General features: G+C 25.1%; 1 protein-coding gene across 2 annotated transcripts in view; it reads left to right on the plus strand.

The window, feature by feature from the left end:
* The first annotated feature begins 277 nt into the window (after window positions 1–277).
* The window catches only part of LOC126905684 (diacylglycerol kinase eta-like), a 33,370-nt gene continuing 19,263 nt past the window's right edge, over window positions 278–14,384 (plus strand). Inside the window, exons 1-2 of one of the 2 annotated variants that reach the window (XM_050685642.1) lie at window positions 278–431; window positions 6,785–6,916. The gene's annotated coding sequence lies outside the window, so the exon portion shown is untranslated. The remainder of the gene's footprint in view (window positions 432–6,784; window positions 6,917–14,384) is intronic. The other variant, XM_050685641.1, reaches the window with a different exon arrangement.

The following is a 14,384-nucleotide window of genomic DNA, read 5'->3' on the forward strand; positions in this document are numbered from 1 at the left end:
AAGCGATATTTACTAGCATGTGATTTATTAGGCTAACATAGAGAATTAACTCGTGTTAAATATTTTTCTTTATTCTGCACTTTTGTAGGAACACATTGTTATAGTGGTGAAAATTGTGCTTGACAAACTATGACTTAAATGTTTAACAGTAGCCGAAAAAGTTGCTCCTTTGCTCGTATCACAGTCATCACATACATTGTAAGCACAGCATGCGCCAAATCGCGTGAACAGCGCGGGCGCACCTCAACTGTCGTGGCCTGTGGCTACACGCCGTTTAGTATACGGCCGGTCATAGTATAGTATCACGACCGTTGACAGTTCGCTACCGATTATGTTTCCAATTAAACGTTTATCATTTATCCATCGTTGAATTTCGATGCAGGCGGACCACACCAAAGTTTACACCTACTTGGCCGTGTAAACAATTGCAGGTAATGATCTATACTAAGTTGTACTTTTTTTTTTGTTTTTATTTTTAATTACTTCATAAGAAAATATTTACGGAATAGAATGAAATAACATTACAATCCTTACAGAAAATTAAATACATGCTTGTCATTGAAAGAATAAAATCATAATTACATTAAAAATAACAAATAATTTTTTTATTAAAAATTAACGATTTTACTTGTAAACTGATTTTTATATTATAAAATAACAAACAATATTAATGTATAAAACCTTCTATCGGCGGTTTAAAAAACAACAACCAAACAATGAAAATATGTAAAATTTAAATAAATTAAAGAAAAACAACAAAGAAATGTTTTTAATTAAGTAAAAATGTATTAAAATTTTAAATTGTTTAATTCGAATGTTGTCTAAATTAAATTTTTTTTTTTTAATAATATTTTGTAAAGTAAATAATTACAAGTGCAGGCCCAGGTGGCAATGAGTTCATGACGTCCGGCTCACGACCAATGCGTGTCTATATAGAAAAATAACCTTATCTTAAAGTCTTAACTGGTAACTGGTAAAATAACTTTAATAAGCTCAAAGCTATATTATTGTTACTAATTTTTTAACGTCTGTATTTTTTTTTATTCGTGTTATGGTAAAAAATATTGTTTTATAAAAAAATAAAATTTTTATGAAGAAACTTTTTTTGAGGACCGTTAGAACATTTGAGGCCAGAGTATCAAATAAATATATTCTAGGCTTGTATACATACAATATTACAGTGTATAAAACCGATACAAATTCAGAAAATATCAAATAAATAATATAAAAAATATATTATTATGTAGAAATTTTCATGAATAATTTGTTTGGCCCATGACTTTTAACATCTTATGGCCTAGGAATGATAAACCGTTAATAGTACTCACTAGACACCGCCGTAATCCATATCTGTAAGCCACACCAACCTTCTAAACCTTTTTTTTTTACTTTTTCAGTTTTAATTAAAATATCATAAGTTTAAAAAAATATAACTAGTATAATCCTTTTATTTATAGTTAACAATGTTGTATATAGTATTAAAGTAGGTATGAAACACGCAATGATAGTACTACAAAATTAATATAACTTTGAAAATGTCTGCGTTTGTTTCTTAAATAAAAATATTTTCTATTCAACAAGCTCATGCTACAGTAATTATATAGTATATTACTATAGTATTTTAATATTTATTTTGTAATGGTTTGATTTCATAAACTAGATTTCGTTGCGTGAACAATTAAATACTGTATACTTGAATATTATTTAAGTATAATATTGTTCAAATAGCTAATACTATGCTTACTATTGTGAGATATGTTTAACTCCATGAAATTGAAATTCATTTAATTTTAAAACATGGCATGTAATAAAAAAATGACGACAATCTGAATTTTATAATATAGTTAATGTGATTTTGATATACCTTATCCATAAAAAATCTCAGTATTCTCAGTTATAAAACTGCCGTTTGCTAACGATAGAATGATTTAATAACTTCGTATTAAATATGCCATTTAAATCAAATCATTTGAAAGTCGCAAATATATTGGAATGTTTTTTATTAATCAATGATAAACAAAGCGTATTTTTTATAATCTGAATACAAAACTATTTATTCTCAACTAACTTCAACTTAAAGTTAATTTGAACCACGTACATAAATAATATTAAAAGATAATTTTTAATTCAATTATATTTGTGCACTAGGTTTTCTTTAAGAGATATTTTAAGATAAATATTAATCGTCTAAATGAATTTTATTATTTTATAATTTATATGAATAATAAATGCTGATCCCAAGTAATTGGGATTAAGGTGAGGAAAGAGAAGATATGGATAATAATCCAAAAATTTATTTAAAAATACATCTTAGACATTTATAGCAGATTCACTATTTGCCTGATTACAAAAAAAAAAAAAAATTGCCTACATTAAAATACAATTAGAAAAGAAAATGACGTTACTCTTCTTATGTATTTTTATTTATATTGTAAACAAATAACATTTAATTGGGTGTTGATTGAAGGTTAATAGAAGTACTATACATCAAGCGAACTTAATTAAAAAAGACAATAAGTAATATTAAAACTCATTCATTTCACAAAACATTTTTTTGACCCAACTAATTCAAGACAATATAAGTTCAGTGTCATATTGTATTTATTATTAGTAAATAAAACTATCAACAATTATTAATAAAAGATAATCTAATAAATATTAAATATAAACGTTTTATTTTGATGTATATGTTAAAACAATTTTTAAAAGTAAAGAAGAAGTTCAAAAAGTTATTATGATTTTTTTAAATATAAAAATTACATCATTAAAATATGTCATTTTATACTCACCTAAATATTTAAGTTAAGAAATAATCTATGTAAGTATGTTTATATTCTATCAATGGTTTACAAACGTGGCAAAACATTTTCATTTTAAATCACTTATGTAATTATTATGACGTAAAAAATGAATTCACATAAAATACAAACAGTTCTATTAATTTTCACTTTTAGCTAAATTTCCATATTTTAATTCTATTTATTTTCTACATTTTAAAAGTAAGAATTGTTAAAGTAGTTTTTCGTGATCTTATCTCTCTTTAAACTTTAGTATATACTTAAAAATACTTTAAAAATTAGAAATTTTAGGGGTGTCCATGGCATTACTAGTTATGCCATCTAAAACATAATTTAAAAATAATAATGATCAGAAACCAATAACACTTAATACAAACCAGCGAATGCGACATAATCCTAGAGAGAAAAATAATATTAAAACAACATTGTAATAACGATACAATTTTGTTGTGAAATATTATTATAAGATTAATTTTATAATAATACTTCACAATATTTCAAGTACATATGTACTTGATGTTTAGTCAGTGTTGCTATTCGTGAACGAGTTCAGTCGTGTGTCAGTCACTCATGTTTTGACGGTTAATACTTTGCTAATTAGAACTTACTTAATTAATGTCACGAGATTAATATGAATTTAATACCGAAAGGTATTTAAACAGTTTCCTGGCGTCAAATTTAAAGTTTTTTCATTGCTAATGTGTTCTATACAAAATAGTTGGCTTATATTATTTCGCGCATAACAAAAGTTGTGTGCGAAAACAGTTATTTTTTAACACGAGTGATTTTAATAAAATTGAACCAATATTTTATACAGGATTTTTTAAACTAAATAACTTCATAAAAAAAAGAAATTCTCATTCTATTAAGAAAAAATTGGCTTTTAGTCACCCAAACATTAAATGTGCTTTATATTGTATAATTGTATGTTTAAAAATAAATGATTATTAAATTGTAATTTTCAACCTTAAATCCATGAAAAATCACTCACTTACATAAATATTTTATGACAAATGATCATAATTACATTAACAAATAGTATATAAGGTTAAATAAAAATCTGTAAATAATTTTGATTTTTTTTTTCTTTGTCTTCAAGATTTTACGTTAAAAATACTCAAAATATCTGACATATATAGAAAAGGTAAATGATTAAATGATTTTAGATTCACTTGAGTCTATAAAAAAAACAGATTATCTAAAAAGATTTGTACTCATTATCTTAATGCAACTGATGTTGAATTTAAAAATTATAATTGGCATAAAACAAAATATCAGTAGAAATCTACGAAAAATGCAAATATAGAATCAATTTGTTTATTAATAAAGTTCTTTTTAATTTTTGTAATTGAAAGGGTACGTACAAAAACGAGACAACACCATTTTTTTTAAGATGTCGTAGTACGTGATTTGATTATTGTTTTTTATTTGAGATGTAAGCTAAAATTGTTGGAGCTATCTTGATTTTTGACTCGAACTTTGTATTTATTATTTCAATTTTTTTTTTAACAAAAAATTGTTAACATTATTTATTCTTACATTAAGACTACTGGTTTTATGTATTTAAATATAATTTTATACGTCATTTTGTAGACAAAACAAAATTAACAACTCAATATTAGATATGATAAGAGCATGATATTAATAAATAGGTAATGTACATTAATATAGCAAAGTATACTTTTAATATTTTACAATACTCACTTTAAATAGTATAAATAATTTGCTCACTTTATAACTTGAAGGTAAGTGGTATTAATTTATATTTACTACTTATAAGTAATAATTACTACAAATATTTAGTAAACTTTAATATAATAATAATTTTTATTTTAATATAATAAATTTATTTACAAACAAATAAAATAACAAGAATTCATTAATTATTGTATACTGTAATAAGATATTGATAATTAATGTATAATCATTCAGGTGGAGGGAAAAATTAAATAATTTGATATTGTAGTAATAAGCAAAATGAAATAAATTGTATCTTGAAAAACTTAAATAATAATAACATAGTTGTATAACATTAGTCCATTAATATTAAAATTAATAACAAAAATTTAGATATAAAAACAAATAAACCTAACACAGTGATGTTGAGGCACAGTGGGGATGTGGCATAGCTGGGTCAAGTATAAAAATATCTGACAGTGATTAAAATCACTATCACAAAAAACGCTTCGATGCAAATCTGTAGATAGTGTTTAATTAAAAAAAATTGGTGGATTATTCCAAAAGCTACATGATCTCCTATTTCCTTATTTATATCCAGATAACAAGTTTTATGATTTATAAGTGTAATATATGAATATACATACATATATATATATATATATATTTTTTTTTTTATAATATATAAATATATAAAGGAAAATCGTGTTAATTTAAAAAAAAGTATGTCGAATGAAAAATGTATATAAATACTACCTGTCATGAAAAAATTGTATTGATTCATACATTTTTCAAAAAGTTATGGCATAATACATATAAAATTGAGAATTTTCACACAAAAATAGAATTTGGTAGCAATTTTCATCCGGTAGACAAAATAAATTCCGAATTTTTTTTTTCGTGATAAAGTATATTACTTTAGCTTTACTTTAAGATATATATAAAAGTGTCAGACTTTCCGGAACACATTCAAAAATTAAGTTAAAAAAGTTAATCTTTAGTGAAAAAGTTGTCATTTTAAATCTTCCTCTTTGGGCAGGTAAAGAGTCAGGTTAATCAAAAAAATATACCATATGATAGGTAAAGACATCATTCGTTTCATTATATAGGTTATCTATTGTGTCATCCAATAAACAAATCTGTTATTTCCAGTGTCTGGTAGTTATGTCAAACGATCTTGGACTATAAGTTCGACTTTTCCCAGTATGATAGCATCAAGGAAACTTAAATTTCTTAACTACTTTACATCAGTGGCGGACTGTCTATGGGGGTAAGGGGCATCTGCTCCTGCACCGCTGTCTATAGAACGATGAGGGCCGCAATGATTAGTGTCATCCGGTTTGTAAAATATATTTTTACCTTTTTTTGTTTACTCATCATTCCATGTTATGGATGAATACAAATATATTTTGAAGCGAGCTGGACTGCCATTATTATTGTGCCAATGGCCACCCAGTCCGGCTCTACTTTGCATATTAAATACATTTCTTCTACATTTTTAACTCCAATTAAAAGTTGTACATTGTAAAATATTAAAAAATAAAATCAACTCGATTGATTCAATTTCTAGAGCTAATAATGAAAATAATTATCAAATAGTGTTTACATAATCTTTTCGATATCATAATAATAAAAATTGTATATTAATTATTTTTAATTATCAGCATGTATTATGGAAACATTTATTAATTACTAAAAAACTAAAAACTCCAGTGATCATACGATAAAAAATGATTTTGAGTAAATTTTCTGCAATTACCAATTGCTCGACGCCTCAAAAATTAAATTCTTTTGTAGAACAATTCTTGAATCATAACGACTGCCTTAATAGGTTCTGCAAAAGTATGATATGCGAAAAAGATGAACTAAATTCCTGAAGCTACGGAAAAACTTTTTTCTAACAGAATTGGCATTCTCCCGGATTATTACACAACTCATACTACTCTCATTTTAGGTTTTATTAGAGCAATCAAATTTAAAACTTGTCTAAAAATAGTATTGAGCAAAGAGAAGTTTAGTTTTTCAAAAATTAACACTGTACTGACCATTGAATGAACCAAAGCTTATCTGTACTTCACAGAAATGTTAGAATTTTGTTTTGTTGAATATTATTTAGAAAATTTATTTAATTATTTATAATTGAGGTTACCTATTTTAATAATCTTAATCATCCATTATATAGTCCTAGCACAAACAAGTTTTTTTTTATTAAGCGTAGCCATAAATAGAATTTTTTGTTTAAATGATCTAATTTAAAAATTTATGAAATTATATCATTATACATTTTAATACTCTATTTTATTTTGTAGTCAACAAGAAATCCTCAAATGAAACTCGTGTCGGACTTAACAATTTCTACCGATTGCCACTAACCAATAACGGCACTATAAGAAATTTCTTTTAAAGTGCCTCCATGAGCGTTCCTAAGTAAAAAAAATGAGGTAACAAAATTATTTTGCCAACTGAATAATATATTTTTAATACCCTAACTTTAATTTTTTTTTCTAACAACCCTACATATCGAAATGTTCCCGATTACAGCAATTAAATATTGACTAATGTGAACTAATGACTAATGTGACAATCAAGGTTGTCCCGATTGTAACTGCAGGCAAATTTAATTATTTTTCATTGAGAAAAAAATTTGAATAAATTTGGTAATTTATTATTAAAATATAACACAAGATTATCTAAGTGCTACAAAAATGAAACTTTGAAATTATATGAGAAGTGAACAAAAGAAACAAAGAATATTTAGAGAGGGGTTGCTCGACTTTATAACTCTTTAACACAAATAGATATTTTAAGTCTTATCAAACTTTTTGAAAAACAATTATATTTAAGTAATTACGTACATCTTACTATTATTATTATAGTTATTATTAAGTTATCTTTAACGTACTTTTTGTAAAGCTGTGCTTGTGTTAATGAACATAGTTAATCTTGCAAACAACAGTCCAACGGGGTCGAACTTCGATATCTATGCATAGTGCGCCCATAACTGAGTTAGAAGGGCACTTAACATGATTTTGAAAATTATGATGTAGGTTTTTATGTACAAAAAAATTAAAGATGTTAAGTTACTTAAGTATTAAAAAAATACTTCCAGCAATATTATATTCAGTCATTTGTTTAAATAATGATTATAAAAAGAGGATTTATTGTAAAAAAAAAGGTTACGTAAATTAGACCTGCCTGGAATTTTATTAATAACATCACTTCCATTATTACTTTCAAAGTACGCTACGACCTTCGTACAGTAATAACTAAGAAAGTTTCTAACGGAAATATTACTTGAAAATATAAAGATTGCTAACGATGTACAAACGTATTTTATTGTAACAAATCTTACTGAATTGTAATTCTGATTCCGGTATACACATAAACAACAAAATCACAATGAATTACTTATGCGTGTCGCATTTCATTATATTCAGTAAGAAATATTTCTAAAATTCTTATCATTTATACCGCGAATTTGTACCGGATGTACAGTCTGTTTTTATTTAAATAAAAACGCATTAGATGCATCACTAAAACTTACAATTTAGACGGCAAACAGAGTATGCAAAAATAAAACATGACTGTCTCGCATTACAAATATTGTTTTAAAGGCGAATACTCCTTATTTTTTGTCGTTGACAAAAAATAAATTACTTATATTATTTTTTTTTTTTTGAATAAATATAATTTATAGGTATACATCAAATAAAACAATAAAAGTAAACTACACAGTTTTAAAAGAAAAAATGACTGAATATATAATGTTTAGTTTTTTATGAAAGAAAACCCTCTGAATTTAAAATGTTCAGTATGATCTATGACTGTGATGTGCTTTGTATAAATAATTATTTTTAACTAAAAAAACTCTTATAGAAGTTTTAAACACTTGTATAAATGTTGCATAGTGTACATATGACATAGTTCGTTAAATAAAACGAAATTATTATGGTACTTGTGCTTTTTAGTTACTAATTATTGAATATTTATTCACAGAAAATTAATTTATCGATAACACTAGATTTTTCTAATAATAATAAAAATAATTTTTTTTTTTGCGTTGTATTATTCATTTTTTAGACTTTTAAATAAATACAGTTTAAGTCCTAACTTTTTTATCTCTTAAAATAATACTAACTTTTTTTAAAGGTAACATATATCATATATGTATATATACTTTAATGTTAGAAAATTATGTTAGTCAATAACAATTTTTTTACCAATATTTCGGAAATTATAAAATGTTTAGGTTGGGCAAAAAATGTTTTAATTTTAAAATCGCATTTCATAAATTTTAGTTTACCTTTTTTTTATTATAGTATTTGCAAATATTTTGTATATTTGACATGACTTTTTTTAGTAAATAATTCGGCGAGAATCGTATATTATGCTCAGTAAATTTTTGATAATTATTATCACAAATTCTATTGAATAGAACTTATTATGCAGAATTTTGCAGATATATTTTTCAAACTGAAATAGATTACTAAGTCTTCAAATTTACAAAGACTTCAGTACACAATGATTAATATTTTAATTACGTATAATGTGTTTTTGCATAGAAAATTAACTACCTACATTTTTTGAGGGTCGAACAGTTGTTTTAGTGATACTGATTCCGATGATTCTGTACTATTGGTTAATGATAATTCAATCACTCTGTATAGTAATTAATAATTAACATTACATTTTATACATTTTTTTAAGAAATGAAAATATAAAATTTTTGTACTTTCACGAAGTTCTATTTGAGGATAAAATAAATAAAATAACTCAATTCACTAGAATATTAATCAAAAATCTATTTACTTTAGGAAAAAAATATAATATTCATTTTTTGAAACTAAATTTCTTAAATTTAATTTCCGCCTAATAAAGGTTTTTTTTAAGTAGAATGTTACCACAAATTCTATAAATTAAAATTATGCAGATAATAAAATTTAATTTAAAAAATTTGTTGAAAAAATTAATATAAATTATTATAACACATAAGTGAATGATTTTTTTAACTTATCAAATGAATTTAACTAAATAATAAAAAAATAAATTATAAATTACTTGATCTTTATAATAAGTTAAATTACTAATTATTATTAAAAAAAAGAATACATTTTTAATTAAAATTATTAAGTAATTATTTATAATTTTCATATAAAGAATAATTTTTTTTATTAATTAATTAATTTCTTATATTTACCATCAAAACTAAAAGCAATTTTTTTAAACATTTTATATTATTACTAAAAACACTTAAGCAGTTGAAAATTACCGTTACTTAATTTTAAGTATCATAATATTTGTCACTTACTTGATTAAAACGTTGCGACACCAACACATAAGGTAAATAACAAAAATAAACCAGCACAGGACCTAAAATTAATACCTGTTTATTAATATAGACTGTATGTCATTCAAGATCAGGTTGGAAAAAGAAATATTGGAAGGTATATTAATCATTACAGTTAAAACAATTAAAATTTTAAATGGAAAAATTAGTTATGTCTTTCTTGGATAGACATAAAATCATAATCACTTAAAACGTATAATTTTCCTGTTTGACTTCTTCGGGCGTTTTTGTATTTTTACGTCCAAGTTTTTACATCAAGATTATACAACACATAAAGATTTTTTACATTTAAATACTGTAGTTTATGAAACATTAACAATAATCAAGATTATCTTGGGCAGTAAATGTTCCAAATAAAAAAATCCACCAGCGAAAAATAAGTAAGGAACATATATTACAAACGAAACATTTGCTTTATGTCAAATGCCAAAATCAAAATAAACTATAAGCGCCATTATCCGCCACGTTGAAGTGAACCCAAAATTCAAGAAAAATAAAACTGAAGGATTCTGTACAAAAACAATAAAACTCCATTTTTTTAAATTAAACAGAATGCTATAAAAACAAAACATTTGGAAAATGTATCCTTACCTACCAGTAGATTTAAAGAAAACTAATTTTTTCAATTATTCATTGTTATTATTTTTTTCTTAGAGTCTAAGACTTAGACAGATGTATTTGTCGTTTAAATCTTAATTTAGAACCGTCAAAATGTTATTTTAATATGAGATAAATGGAGTTATCTTGTATTTGCACAGTATAACGGTAACCCTTATTGTCTCTTATATAAAAAAACCCAAATCTTTTATTTTGATTATTTATAAACACAAATTTAATTTAAACATTATAAAAAAAATATTATTTTATAAACAAGTTGACAAGGTCCCACGTCGCTTCGTGATACACGGATACCCGCGCCACATTTGTCAACGGTCGCCTTACTACAAGTATATGGTAGTTTGACTGACCAACACCGCGTGCCATACGCCAAGGTACAAAGTCAGACAAGTGTCTTACGGCCGCCGCAAATATACTAATAAATATAATAATATGAAGTAGTCTTCTTCACGTCGTTTAAGTGACGTCGTCGAGGACGTTGGCCACCGCTCCGGACGTGTCGCATAACGGAACACGACGAACCAGCACACCGTCGTCATGAACGCTGTCAACTTTTGACGTCCGATAATCATGACGGGCACCGCGTCGCCGACACCAGTGAAAGTGCCACGATATTGTGCGAATATTATTACTAATTGCGTTCGTTTTTGCAGTTTCTTTTTAAAAATAATCTGTTGTTGTTTATCAATAATAAACGACCCACAGGTATCTACCATCCTAACCAGTGTCAACTACATTATTGCGGCGTAAGTAGTATCAACGTTAATAAAAATATAATAATAAATCAATAGTAATGCGAGGCTTAGTGAAGCGTTTGGTTGCCGCACTGTTAATGGTACTGGCTTACTTAAGCAAAGCGTCCGGTATCGATAATAGCAGTGGTGGTCCGCTAATGTGGCTTAGTTACCGCAGGTGGTCAAGATTTCACCTATTCACTCGTCTATTTAAAAGTCATAAGTCCACTGAATGAGACTTACGATAAAGACTTATCGTACCATCGAATCTTCCGCCGTACATGTACTTGGATTCCTAATTGCGCGCGTACACCGACAATCGCTCCTTTTAATAATTCCCTTTTTATGCATTTACATTCCTAATATACACATCTCATGCCATTTGCTCTCATACTATTTTCACCACTGCTACCCACTAGATGTTACTCTATCCCGTCTGTCATAATTATATCCACACCATTCATCAATCCGACACGCTTCTCAAAACTAGTGGCGCAAGCACAAACAACAAGCAACAACAAAGCTTTTTAATTAATACTTTCTTAGCTTTTCATCGAACCTAAAAGATTTAAAATAAAATTTTTTATCAAACATTACTTATAACTGTACCACTAAAATAATAGGAAAAAATTGTTTTTCTTTTGTGAGATAAATAATTTTTTTTTTTAATATAAAAATGATATAAATTTTTCAGTAATTATATTTAAAGTAAAAATATTTTTTACAAATTATAAAAAATAGATTTTGAGAAAAACAATAATCGAGAAATGATAAATCATTTACTATATTGTTTATACAAATATACATTATATTAAAAATATATTTTAAATTGCAAATATATTTTTGCCACCATGTTCTATTAATGTGAACACATAAAACGATTTTTTTGTTTTATTTATATAAATATATATCTTGGTAAAAAATTACAGACATTATACTTTTAAAGTTTTAAACTATAAAAAAGTTGTGTACTTTTTATTTACTCTCGAATAATTGAAAATGAATTTAATAATGTTTATAATTGTTATAAAAATTTGCTGTAGTTACTCGATTAACTTAAATCAAATATATTTTTACGATATACAAGATATACTAAATAATCCTGGATGGGCAGAATTAATGGAAATACTTTCGAATTCACCTGATAAAAATATGCTTTTTCAAGCATTTAATGATTTGAATGATAATAACAAGAAAGATAATGCCGGATATATACTAAATAATCTTTATGGAACATTACTAAATGAAATATATACAATTTTCCATGTTATATCCTTAGGTTGTCTTGAAAATGAAAGAGGAAGTATTGAGTTTGTATTAGCAGAATTCAGAAAGTTGGAAAAAATGATTAAAATGTTTGAACCATTAATACAATGTATGACTAATGTACTGAATTATTTAAAACCTGAAAGCCCTGTTCATGTTTTACTTAAAGAAATCCCACAATACTACAAAACAATTAGTGAATTCTTACTTGATGATAATCTTCAGAAATTAAAGAATAATAGCTCAAGTTATTTATTTTCTATTTTAGAAAAATTAGGAGAGGTGAACAAATATATTTTTGATATCAAAATGCGTTCAAATGAAATATTTAAATCAGATTATAAACCATTTGTCGATAAGTACATTAATCAATTCAAAAATCTTTCTGATAATTATAAAATGTATTATCCTAACCCATATCATCAGGACATGATAAAAAAAGTTGAAATAGGTGTTAAGATGTTTTGCAAAGATTTTGGGTTTTATTAAATAAAAAATTGTGAATACAAAAATCTCATGTATCTTTTTCGATATATATAAGTGTGTTTATCTATACTTTTTTAAAAATTTTAAAGTATCTTGTCAGTATTTTGTTTCGGTAAATCTAACTATTATTAAAAAATTATAATTTTTTCCAGTTTTATAAATCTTTACTTTATGAATATGTCGAATTGTATATTTTACATATATTTATAATTGTTTTTAATAATTTTCATTTATATTAAAATATATGTATCTTACAAAACGTGATTTTTTATCTTTGTTCCTATATAAACTTTTGGACAATATAAGATTAATCATAAGAAAAAACGGATTTTTAGGGTTTAAAATATGCTTATAATATTCACCTTAAAAAAGTGATAAAAATATTAATAACCCTATTTTTTTGTGCTCTCTTAAAGATATGTTTTTAATGTTTTTTATTTCTAAAAATATAAGGAAAAATTTACATCAAAATAATTTTCTACAACTCTGGATAAAACATTTATCAGTATTTTTGATTTTTTTTTTTGATAGAATAAATATAGCTTTCTCTTTATTAATAATATGCAGTTCAAAATTTTAAGTAAAACATGTATATATGTAATATGTATTAATAATAATTAGTTCTATATTTGATTTAAAGTACTATTTAATCAACTTGATTATTTTAGCTTCGATACGAAGCTGAGAAAGTATTGGTTTTACTATGATGTGTTTTTTTTTTATTTTTATTTTTTTTTTTTTTTTGTCTGTTACCACTTTTTCTCAGCTCTCACCGAACGGATTTCTTTCAACGATACGTCAAAAGATCACAAATCGTATCTAGTCGAAGACATTACCCTTAAAAATTGAAAAAATTTCCCTCGATCCACGTAAATGGGGAAACCTCCAAAAAAATTACAAATTTAAAAATCGCTAATTTTCGTAATTTTATCAATTTTTTTTACTAAAAACTGCCGTAACTTTTTCAAAAATGAACATATCAATATAATTTTTTTTTTTATAGATGCTTGATGTCTTTACTTATCATTTGGTATATTTTTTTTGTAAATTTGACCTTTTTGCTGCCCACAGGGGGGGATTTAAAATGACAACTTTTTCACAAAAAATTAACTTTTTTAACTTAACTTTTGAAAATGTTCCGGAAGGTCTGACACTTTTATATATATCTTAAATTAAAGCTAATGTAATGTACTTTTATTTGAAAAAAAAAAATTTGACCTCTGGACTTGTCTTCATGGTGAAAACGGCTACCGAATGCTATTTTTGTGTGAAAATTTTCGATTTTATAATTTACATTTTTTACTTTAAAGTGCTATAACTTCTTAAAAAATGTATGGATCAATACAATTTTTTCATGAGAAATAGTATTTATATACATCTTTCATTGGATATACTTTTTTTTTAAATCAGACTATTTCCCTATATATGGGGGGGCTTCAAATATAAAAAATGCATATA

The sequence above is a fragment of the Daktulosphaira vitifoliae genome, unplaced genomic scaffold (genome assembly GCF_025091365.1).
Source record: "Daktulosphaira vitifoliae isolate Bord-2020 unplaced genomic scaffold, ASM2509136v1 Scaffold_4, whole genome shotgun sequence".
Classification (NCBI taxonomy): domain Eukaryota; kingdom Metazoa; phylum Arthropoda; class Insecta; order Hemiptera; family Phylloxeridae; genus Daktulosphaira; species Daktulosphaira vitifoliae.